Below are 12,285 nucleotides of genomic sequence, written 5' to 3'. Positions count from 1 at the left end.
GGATGTGGCAAAAACTTCGATTATGATAGTGTATTTAGTTCACTACATGGTCCTGATTCTTATTCAGATCCTGAGACAGTTGATGATGTGATTATTTTAAGAGATCACATGGATAATTCTCCTATATCTCTGCCTACTCGAAATGTCGATACTACTCCAATTAACGTTCAGTCTACTCCTGATATTGATGAAAGTGGTAAGGACAAGGATAAGACACCAGATTCAGAGAATAATGAACCCGCAAACACTACACCACCTACTTTATCGAAGGTTACACTGCCTGATGATGATCCTATTTCTGAAGAATCGGAAGATGAATTCAACTCTCCTGAGTTTCAGATTAGAACAAATTTAGGAGACAATTTGAATGTTGATTCGGTTCCTCAATATCGAATTAATAAGGATCACCCAGTTGAAAATATTCTTGGAAATGCTACAGAACCTGTTCGAACTAGGAATTAATTGAATAAGGATCTAACTAGTTTGTTCTGTGAAGTGAAAGACACTGGATTGAAACTGAGTGTTTATATTCTGGTTTCATTTCACAAGTAGAACCTAAGAATGTTAAGGCAGCCACTTCAAGATCCATGTTGGGTTGAAGCTATGCAAGAAGAATTAGCTCAATTTGAAAAACTTGGAGTTTGGGAGTTAGTAGATGTGCCTAGAGGTAAAGAACCAATTGGAACTCGTTGGGTATATAAATGCAAACGAGATGACAAAGGGATCGTTACCAGAAATAAAGCACGTTTGGTTGTTCAGGGGTTTGCACAACGAGAAGGATATGACTATAACGAAACTTTTGCACCAGTTGCTAGGATTGAAGCTATAAGGTTATTTTTAGCTTTTGCAAGTTTCAAAGGTATAAAGGTGTATCAGTTAGACGTTAAGAGTGCCTTCCTGTACGGTGAAGTCAAAGAAGAAGTGTATGTTTACCAACCACCGGGGTTTGAAGATCCAAATTATCCAAGAAGAGCATATCGACTAGATAAGGCTCTTTATTGATTGCATCAAGCACCCAGAGTGTGGTATGAAAAGTTGTCAACGCACTTGTTGACGAATGGCTTTACAAGAGGATCGATAGACAGCACATTGTTTATCAAGTGGAAGAAGCGAGATTATCTAATTGTACAAGTTTACCTGGATGATATCATTTTTGGTTTATCTAATATAAAGATGTGCAAAGAGTTTGAAATGAGCATGAAAAATGTATTTGAAATGAGTGCTATGGGGGAATTACAATTTTTCCTCGGACTACAAGTAGATCAACGAAAAGATGGATTCCTTATTCACCAGTCTAAGTACGTCGATGACATCCTAGAGAGGTTTCAAATGCTAGAGTCCAAGACATATGGTACTCCTATTCAACAAAATTATGGTTTAGGAGTGCTTGATTCGAAATATGAACTTGTGGATGCAACTTATTATCATGCTATTATTGGCTCATTGATGTATCTGACTGCTTCGCTATGTTCGCTGTTTGTCTTTGCGCTAGATTTCAAGCTAGTCCGAAAGAGTCACATTTGACTGCAGCAAATCGTATTCTACGTTATCTTAAGGGAAACCAAGGGCTTGGTCTATGGTATCCAATGGGAGGAACGTTTGATTTTGTTGCATATACTGATTCAGATTTTGGCGGTTGTAACAATGACAGAAAGTCTACGACTGGAGGTTGTCAGTTGTTAGGAGGGAGATTAGTATCGTGGCAATGCAAGAAGCAGACATGTGTTACTCAGTCTTCATGTGAGGCAGAGTATATGGCTGCTGGTAGCTGTTGTTCCCAGGTATTGTGGATTCAGCAACAACTTCGTGACTACGGTATGGATTTTCTTGATACTCCTATTAGAATAGACAATAAGTCAGCAATAGACATTACAAATAACCCTGTCATGCATAAGGTCACCAAGCATATTGATATTAGGCATCATTTCTTGCGTGATTGTGCCCAAAAGAAGTTAATTCATTTGGAAAAGGTTATAACCGATGATAATTTAGCTGATCTGTATACCAAAGCATTTGATAAGACTCGATTTGAGAAACTAATTCTTCTCAATGGAATGAAAAATGCTGATTCATATTAAATCTCTCAAAGAACTAATTTTGTAAGTTTGTGTCTGTAAATAGCTAGAGTCATAAAAATACAAAAAGAGTTCTTAGTGTCATAAAAACCATAAAAATGTGAAAAATTAGAAAATGACAAAAATATGGAGAGATTTAAGTTAATGCTGTAAGATGATTAGAAGTGAGGATACTTAGCTTTTAAGTTTGCTTAATCGTAATATAACTGCTTAGTTCAGTGATTACAATTTGGGATATATTGGTAGACACAAAGTAGCAAGGTTTCCTTAAATCTAAACTTAAATTATACAATGTTCTTGGGGGAAACATATTCAGATATATGGCTGAGAATGCTTGCTTTTCAGTAATGAATTGATCTAGTCCTTAAATTTTGTGAAAGATCTAGCATTACTATAAGATTTGTTCAATGTATAGGTAAAAACCTCTACCAATCATGAGCATGAAAGTAAATGTGATATTGTTATGCAAATGAAATGAATGAAAATTAAGGGGCTAATGTGGTCTTTGAGATTCGGACAAGTATGTCCTCAGGGTGTCTTCGTATACCTAGCCTACCTAAAGCTTCCAACTTGGGATAGGTTGTCAGAAAGTTCGCTACATGGATCTCATAAAAAATCACGGGTTCCTTATAAATAATGAAATGCAAAAGCATATAAGTGAAATCACAAAGTAATGAATTTCGGTTAATCTAAAAAGTGTCTCATGATTTCTTAAGGATGTTTTTGAATATACATTGAATTTTTGTTATCTTAGTGCTAGTCTCGATTACGAAAGTATATCTGAATGTGGGTCACATAAGTTCGCAAACTATTCAATGGCATATTAGGCTACTCGGGTTACATGGTGACTGTCCTTGGCCAGGGTATGTCGAAAGTGTCATAACTTAAAGGAAACTGGAAGTACCGAGTGTTTAAGAGGACAAATATACCGGTAATCGTGGTTGAATCACTGTTCATAATTAATAATAAGAGAATTATTTCTCACTTGCAGACTTATGTAAATGCTAATCTGATCTAATCTGTATAAACTTAAGATTTCTTGTAAATAAATAAAGTAGCTTAGTGTATTTTTATTTTTTATTTTTGTTTTGTCTTTATTTTTATTTTTATTTTTGTAATAAGTGTCAGTTTGTGTGTCAAACTAGTTCTTATTGCACGAGAGATTTGATAAGCATTAAAAGTCATAATTCTTAGTGAATTATATAAGTCTTGTTGCTTACGGTATAGATGTTTACAAGATGGATTTTCTAACTAATACATAAGTTGTTTAATTTAGAAAATGAAATGTTTTGGAGATTGAAAAGTCAAAATATTTTTTGAATGTGTTTCAATTAAACTTTTGAAATTTCAATTGTTTTTGGTAGATAAGTATGCTTGACAAAGATTTGACTTGCCTTAGATTTTATTTTATCGATAGGTTAAGATTTTGGTTGTTTTGCATATTTATAATATCTTTATTGTTTTTGATGCATTGATGAAGTTTGTTAAGTGTGCAGGTTACAGATAATAAACTCATTTTATATGATATCAAAATTGTTTGATTGAAGGCAGAATTGTTTTCGCTTGTTTGTCAGCCCTATGAATTGTATTGCAACGAACAATAAAAGGTGTTCAGAAATTGCTTCTACAGAGATTACAAGTGATACAAGGATGATCTGCTTTAATAACCTAAGACTTAGTGTGATAGGTTATAGTTTTATTATCAAGATCACAACCTAAGATGTAATGTGATAGGTTGTTGATATGATATTTTGTAATGCATTATACATTAAAATGATTTATATTGTTTCAGTTAAACATCAATGAAGAAATGATCGATTTTATGTCAAGATGATAATGTAAGATTTATTTGATACATTATTGTGATGACAAGTTAGTACGGATGATTTACGATAGCATATTCGAGTAGATACAGGTTTTTAGTAACGAATATCTACGAGGTTATGTTTCTGAAATTTCTGGAGTTTTTCCTTGTTTAAATTTATGGAAAATTCGCGAAATTTGGCTAAGGAATGGAACTTTTGTGGTTTAAAATCTAGAAATTCGAATCACCTCGTGCTGACGTCAGCATGCCTCGCGCTAATGTCATCACGAAGTCCACGAACTCCGTGTTCGGTACGGCCCATGTGGATTCGAATATATATGGGTTATTACTATTCATTAATTACCATTAATCGAAAATTAACCCTAAGTAAATCACACGAATCACCTCTTCCTCGTGCCACTATTCATTTGTCCCTATTTTTGATCGATTTCATCTTCTTTACATATTAATCATCTTAGTTTGTTGGTAAATACTTGATCTAGGATAGATTATTGATGTTTTAACTATGAAGTTGAACGATTACAAGTCGTTATAATGCCCAAATTTTTGATTTTGCCTCGCATGAATAGTAAAACGGACGAACCAAGAATTCGAACTTTGATTAATGATGATTTGGACTTTAATTGGACTTAGAATTGGATTAGATGATGTTTAAATATGTTAAATCTATTGAAAATTTAAGTTAACAAACGATAAATCAAGATTAATTGATAAAATTATGGTTCGGTCATTATTCACACGAAGCACGAAGAACATCTACTTCGTGCTCATTTAATTCGAAATTTAATCACTTTCTGGGCATATGATCGAAGCAAATCAAGTTCAAGTTGATGTTATTTATTGATTTTAATTGATTTTAACATCGAATGGAGATGATTTGTACCTCGTGTTTCTGGGTTTCATACTGGCTCGTGCTGACGTCACGACGAGGGAAAAACCTCCTCGTGATGACGTCATCACGAAGCAGACGAGCCAAAACCCTATTTTTTGTTTTCGTTTATTCTAACTTCGTTTTTCTTGTCGTTTTTGTCTGTTTTTGTGCAGGTATGGCTGGACAAGGTGATAACGCACGTGTATTCGCTAAGGAACACAATGCTGCACTTGATCTCAGTATCACGCAGACGGGGTGCACTGCAGAGTTTCACGGTGTTCTCCAATTTCTTGCACGTTGTCCCATTAACTTTGCATTGACCGAGAATCCTCCGTTGGTAATCAGTCTCATTCGGGAGGTTTGGAATTCAACCCGATCAGTGCAGATGGGTGCTTATTTGTACATTCGCAGTATTGTTGGAGGACGTTCTATCTCGTTCTCAGCTGGAGACTTAAGGACTATTCTACGCTTGAGTGTTGATGACATGGAGCAAGGTCCTACTGAGTTTACAGAAGAATTCTGTGATGGTGCTCTACGTCGTATGGGTTACGCTGGTAATATTACACACCCATACTTTAGAAAGAATCTTCGCGGCAAATGGAAGCTCCTTGCTTACTATTTGTTGAGGTCTATGAGTCATCGGAGTACGGGACATGATCAGATGAACATTCATAATGCATCTCAGTTGGTGGCCTTGGTGCTGAACAAGCCATATAGCTTTTCTCAGTACATTTTTGATAATTTTGAAAGGCAAATGAGATCATTTGGAACCGACAAGAAGTTTTACTTGTTTCCAAGATTTGTGATGATTATCATTCGTCACTTTGCAGCTGATTTGCCATTTGACGGTCCTACGTTCAATTTAGGTCGTCTTACTTATAAGGCATTTGCAGAAAGTTTGAAGCACGTGTCGGGAAGAAATGTTCCGATTGAGGTTGATAATCCACCACTGTTCGGACATTTGATTAATCCTAACTATGTTGCACCTCGACAAGGTTGGGAAGATGAAGAACCCGTTGCTGCTGCTGCTGGTGATGATGATCAGGCTCAGGATGATCTTCATGAAGAAAGAGCTGATCAGTTTGAGGGACTCAATGATGTTCCTCTGTATGTTGGTGATCTAGAGCATGATTCTGATATGGATGCTCTTATGGAGGATATTGATGATCCTACAAATCTTGTATCTACATCTGCTAGAGGTTCTACTTCTACCTCTGCTCCAGTTGATGTTACTACTCGTCCTTCTGAAGTCCCGGTTAATGTTGTTGAGGACTCAGAAGATGAAGAAGGGGAAGAAAGACCGCCAAAGAGAAGAAGAAGACATGCAAGATCTCAAGCTGAAGTTGATAGAGAGTTCGCTGCATATAGTGAAGCCATGGAGAGGTCTCATGCACCTGTTGTTGGTGATACTCCAGTGGTTGTTGCTTTAAGAGCTTTGGTTTCTGAGGTTCCTGCTTCTGTGTCTGCTCTTTCTGTTGCTGGTGTTACTGTTATGGAGAGAAGGTCGAGACCAAAGTTTATCATAAGGGGAATTGGTTCTCGCGCACAAGTTGTCACCGAAGCTACCACTGTTACGATTCCTGTTATTTCGGAGTCTATAGTTCTGACACTTGTTGCTCCTAGACCTTCGTCTGCTCCCATTCAGGCGACAGTTCCTGTTTCTACTATCATGGGACGTCTGTTGGCTCCTCTGCAACGACCACCGAATGCCTCTCGCAGGAACATCAAGTGCTCGTATGCCTTCGTTTGAAGCTACGATGCCCCCTCCGGTCTCTACATCTGACGTTGCTTCTACATCACGTCCACCTGTACCTGTTGAAGTGCAGTTGAGTCGTTTATTTTCTGAGAAAAAGATGTTGGAGATGAGGGTTACAGCTTTGGAGAGTCAGCTAAAGCTCCAAGCTGCTAAGCATCAGGAAGAGATGGACGTTATGACAACTCTTGTTCATTCTCTTGGATCTAGACTTGACCAATTCTTGGCTCAAGGGGGAGATAAAGATGGTTGTAGAGATGATGATCTTGCAAAGAAGACTAGAGATGATGATCATGAAGATTAAGATCCAGCTCAAGGTCAAGATCAAACACAACCAGGTGAGCCAGAGAATCAGGGTCAAGGTCAAGATGCTGATGATGCTGCTATGGATACAGAGACTGCTGATGTTCAGGGGGAGTCATCAATACAAAGAGAGTCAGAGATTGCTGGTACAGGTGGTGCTAGTACTTCTGGGACTCAAGATAAAGGCAAAGCTGTGATGACCACTCTAGATGCAGATCCTGATGATCCAGATAACAATGGTGATGGGGAAGATTTCAATTCAGGTAACTCCGATTCTATTTCTGATAGAATAGAAAGGGAGATAGTGAATGATCCTCATAATCATAAAGAAAAAGAAAATAGCAAAGGAAAATCTATTCAGGATAGTGAGTCACTAAGACTGTTTCTACTACCAATGTCTCTACAGAGTCAGATTTGCACCCTTTAATTGTGCATAGACTAAAAAAGAGATTGGGATATGATCCACAAGCTCATATGAGAGCTAGAGCTGAGATTATGGATTATGATGATTATTATGATCTAGGATCACTTAGGGATCAAATGAAAGAACAGTTAGGGTTAACTCATATATCTTCAGAGTCAGAGTCAGATTCGGATTCAGATTCGGATTATGAACCTTAGTGCTATTGATTTTGTATTTTTAATTAATGTGTGTACATTAGATTACTTGAATTATAATAACAGTTTAGAGTGTTAATCAAAGTGTTATTCAGCTTAGAATAGTTATCAAAGAATTATTCTGTTCGGCTTAACATATTGACAGTGTAATTTTAAAATACTCGAGTAATGAAAAATAATGATTATAAGATAAATATGAATGTATGTGTTACATTATATTTATGATATAATATTATTGTTGTAAGTTAAAATAGATAAAGATTATAAGATAAATATTAATGTAGTTATTACATTATATTTATGATATAGTATTATTTATTTTATGTATTTATACTATTTTTTATTTATTTATTTTTATTATGTCTTGACTTATAATTTATGTTCTTTATCTTTGTATATGTAAATCGTTTCAATTGCAGATAAGCTTCAAAAGATAGGTGCATTGAACGATCTTGATGCTGAAGAAGATTTAGAAAGTATCGATGATGAAGATTTGGAAGAAGGAGAGTTCATTACTTCGGAAGCTGATAGACAAAGGTTGCTTGAGACACCTTATGACTTTGATCGTGTCTTTAATGAAGAAGAAGTCATTCAAGTTGAACCAATAGCTGAAGTAGAACATCTCAATCTCAATCAAATTAGAGATAGTCCAGATGAACCTAAGAATGCTGCAAGGTTGAGATTTGCTGTATATGCAAATATAGTCGATGAAGGACATAACAATATTTTTGATCCATATTGGAATATAGATGCTACACGAGAGGTTGACCTTGGAAGATTTAATATACCTCCGGTGCAGCAAGATCATGAGTTTATTATTGATAGACTAATTCCAGGTTATAGAGGACATACTGGTTTGATGATACGTGATACGTATAAACCATCGATGTTTTGGGAATATGTCTCAGACAAGGATGCACCCAAATACTTCTCAGTGATTCAAAGTTGGTTCTATGATCACAGAATCAAATTGTTTATTATCAAGAGAAAGGAGGGTTGCCAGTACATGTCAATAAGTCGAAGACATTTCCACTCTCTCAGTGATTCAGACATGATAGATCTGGGAAGACACTGGTTCGTTAATCTTCAGAGCAATGGACTTGCAGATTTCTACTGGAATAGATTCAGAGATGAAAGAATTAAGTATTTCAGTGATAGAGGTCTGAAGCCAGAAGAAAGGTTGATAAAGCCAACACCTTTGAAGAAGATTAAGAATCTAGATGGCACATTTCGTTTTGTCCAGAGAAGGATTAAATGTGTTAAGAAGGTTCCCGCTATTAGATGGGATCAAGATATGCTGACGGAGATGACATTTTGGCAGATAGATATCAAGTTAGGCGAAGCACAGATGTTTATTGATGATTCAAAGAAACAGATGTTGCTACGTATGTATGATCCAATGCAAGTTGTCAATTTGTCAAGAGGTGATCAAAGAAGACTTGGATACACCTTGCTCAGCTGTGGATTTTTGGAGAGTTGAGGAAAGGCGCTATCGCAACATTCTCGCACACTGTTTGCAAGAGAGAATTCATGCGAATAGCAAAAGACTTTTGTTTAATGGATAAGATTTGAAGTTCAAGTTCGAAGACTTTAAAGAGATCTAGTTGCAATCGTCAAGGGGGTCTGTAGATGCAGATCCGTTGTGACAATCGCAACATAGATTTGATTATCGTTTATGCTTTTAGGAACTTGTTTGTAATCATTTAGATAAGAACTTGTGTTGATATTGAATGATCCTCATAATCATAAAGAAAAAGAAAATAGCAAAGGAAAATCTATTCAGGATAGTGAGTCACTAAGACTGTTTCTACTACCAATGTCTCTACAGAGTCAGATTTGCACCCTTTAATTGTGCATAGACTAAAAAAGAGATTGGGATATGATCCACAAGCTCATATGAGAGCTAGAGCTGAGATTATGGATTATGATGATTATTATGATCTAGGATCACTTAGGGATCAAATGAAAGAACAGTTAGGGTTAACTCATATATCTTCAGAGTCAGAGTCAGATTCGGATTCAGATTCGGATTATGAACCTTAGTGCTATTGATTTTGTATTTTTAATTAATGTGTGTACATTAGATTACTTGAATTATAATAACAGTTTAGAGTGTTAATCAAAGTGTTATTCAGCTTAGAATAGTTATCAAAGAATTATTCTGTTCGGCTTAACATATTGACAGTGTAATTTTAAAATACTCGAGTAATGAAAAATAATGATTATAAGATAAATATGAATGTATGTGTTACATTATATTTATGATATAATATTATTGTTGTAAGTTAAAATAGATAAAGATTATAAGATAAATATTAATGTAGTTATTACATTATATTTATGATATAGTATTATTTATTTTATGTATTTATACTATTTTTTATTTATTTATTTTTATTATGTCTTGACTTATAATTTATGTTCTTTATCTTTGTATATGTAAATCGTTTCAATTGCAGATAAGCTTCAAAAGATAGGTGCATTGAACGATCTTGATGCTGAAGAAGATTTAGAAAGTATCGATGATGAAGATTTGGAAGAAGGAGAGTTCATTACTTCGGAAGCTGATAGACAAAGGTTGCTTGAGACACCTTATGACTTTGATCGTGTCTTTAATGAAGAAGAAGTCATTCAAGTTGAACCAATAGCTGAAGTAGAACATCTCAATCTCAATCAAATTAGAGATAGTCCAGATGAACCTAAGAATGCTGCAAGTGTAACAACCGTACTTTTAATATTATATATGTGCTAGTTAGGTTGTCTACGTTCCCGCAAGCCATAGTTATACTTGAAGCTAGTAGGTAATGCCCCAAATTAGTAATCTAAATTCAATTTAATAAAATACGATTGAACAAAAACCTTAATGATCAAATCAAGTTATAATTAATAAAGCGAGTCTCACAAGTTGAGATAACAATTAGAAATCCTTATAAATATCCAACAAATTGTACCATCAATCCAACTAAATAATATTTGGTCACAAGAAATGTCATGAACAACTTAAAAATATTTATAACTCATAAAGCATATAAAAGTGTTTAAAAATCTCTAAGTGTATATATATATGCTTAAAATAAATACAAGAATGCAACTAATAAGCCATGTAACAAATTTAAAACACAAAAATGTATACATACATACACATATACATGACACACACATAGACATATGCTAGGATAAGACATGCATTTATATTACAACTAAACTTACATTACACTTATAAAACAAACACAAATATATATACATACAACAAATATACTTACACAACTTTTTAAAAAAAAAAAAAAAAGGGGAAAAACCCCTTGAATACCCCATGTGGCCGTCCCCCCCTCATCACACACACATACATCACCCATTTTGAAATATACATGCACACTCTTTGTCTTGGAACTTCCACTTTTCACACACACTTCACATACATCATTTTCTCCCAAGAAAAACTCTTCCATACTCTTCCTTTCTCTCTCAAAAACGGCAGCCATCAAGGGAGCAAGAACAAGGCAAAAAATCCAACTTAAACTTATACTAATAATAAGGGTTTAGGCTAGATTAATAAAGGGTTGATTCAAGCATAGTTTAAGGGTTGTATTAGGGCTTGAATAGGGGTTGTTGGAGGCCATATTAGTCACGAAAATCTGCCCTTTTTCCATCTCCAAAAAGTGTTCTTCAAGGGTATAATCTTCATCTCTTTACTTGCTTAATCTTGTTTATGTTCATATTAAAAGGTTTCATCGAAAGATTTTATTTTCTTTATGTTTTCTTTATGAATCTTCAAGTTTCCTTTCAAATATACACTTAATGAGGGCAAAGTTGATATGGTTTTTCTCCTCATGCTCATGCATGTTGAATCTATGAAGAAAAGTCCAATGATTCGACTAGTTTAAGACCCAAAAGTGTGGTTGTGTGTTTAATAGTCTTAGATATGATTTTTCCTTTGAAAAATGGTTATATTCATACATATTATGAAGGTAATATTTCTGGAAATATTTATAAAAATATAGATTTTATTGATAAAGTGTTGGATCTATGAAAGTTAGCATCAAAAAGGTGGATATGTGTTGATTAGTTGTAAAGTAACTTTTTATATAAAAAGATGAACATATTTTATATAATGTTTATGTATATATTTCTGGAAAATTTCATAAAAATACATTTTTATGTTGATGGATTGTTGTTGGATAAAGATTTGTTGTTAAAAATGATGAGATGATTACATGCATGCTAGATTTAAGAAAGTTGGATTGTTGTTTGGATTATGAGGTGAAGCTAGACTTGTGTCAACTGAAAAATAGGTTAAAAGTCATGCAAATATTCTGGAAAAAATTCACAAAATATCAATTATATAAAGCTTGGGTCAAAACAAGTTAAAATATGCTTGAAATCGAAAACCGAAAGCTTGTTAAAATGCATTTTGAGCACACACATGCACCATAACTTTATGACCATGAAAATGTGATGAACATACTGGAAATACGACATATTAAAAGTATAAAACTCAATTCATTTGATGCATGGCAAAAATAAGCTCAAAAACCGTCTTTTCGGGTCAAATAATCACTAACCGAAAGCACTAAATTGCACATATCACACCACCACCACCATCACGACTTGAACCACCAAAATATGATGAACTTACTGTGAATGTTGAATTTAGGATGAAAATCCATTTTGAAGTACCTTAATAGCCTAAGAAATGAGGCTAAAATCACTATTTCGGTAAACGATTTTCAATTATAAAATCCTCAATTTAAGCAAGACACAAGAGAGGTTGAATGGTTACAGATTTTTATTGATAAAAGGTGCCTAAAAAGGCCTGGAATTTTTGGACTAAAACTCTTGT

This window comes from Erigeron canadensis, chromosome 9, assembly GCF_010389155.1.
Source record: "Erigeron canadensis isolate Cc75 chromosome 9, C_canadensis_v1, whole genome shotgun sequence".
Taxonomy (NCBI): domain Eukaryota; kingdom Viridiplantae; phylum Streptophyta; class Magnoliopsida; order Asterales; family Asteraceae; genus Erigeron; species Erigeron canadensis.
This window is presented reverse-complemented; position numbering follows the sequence as displayed.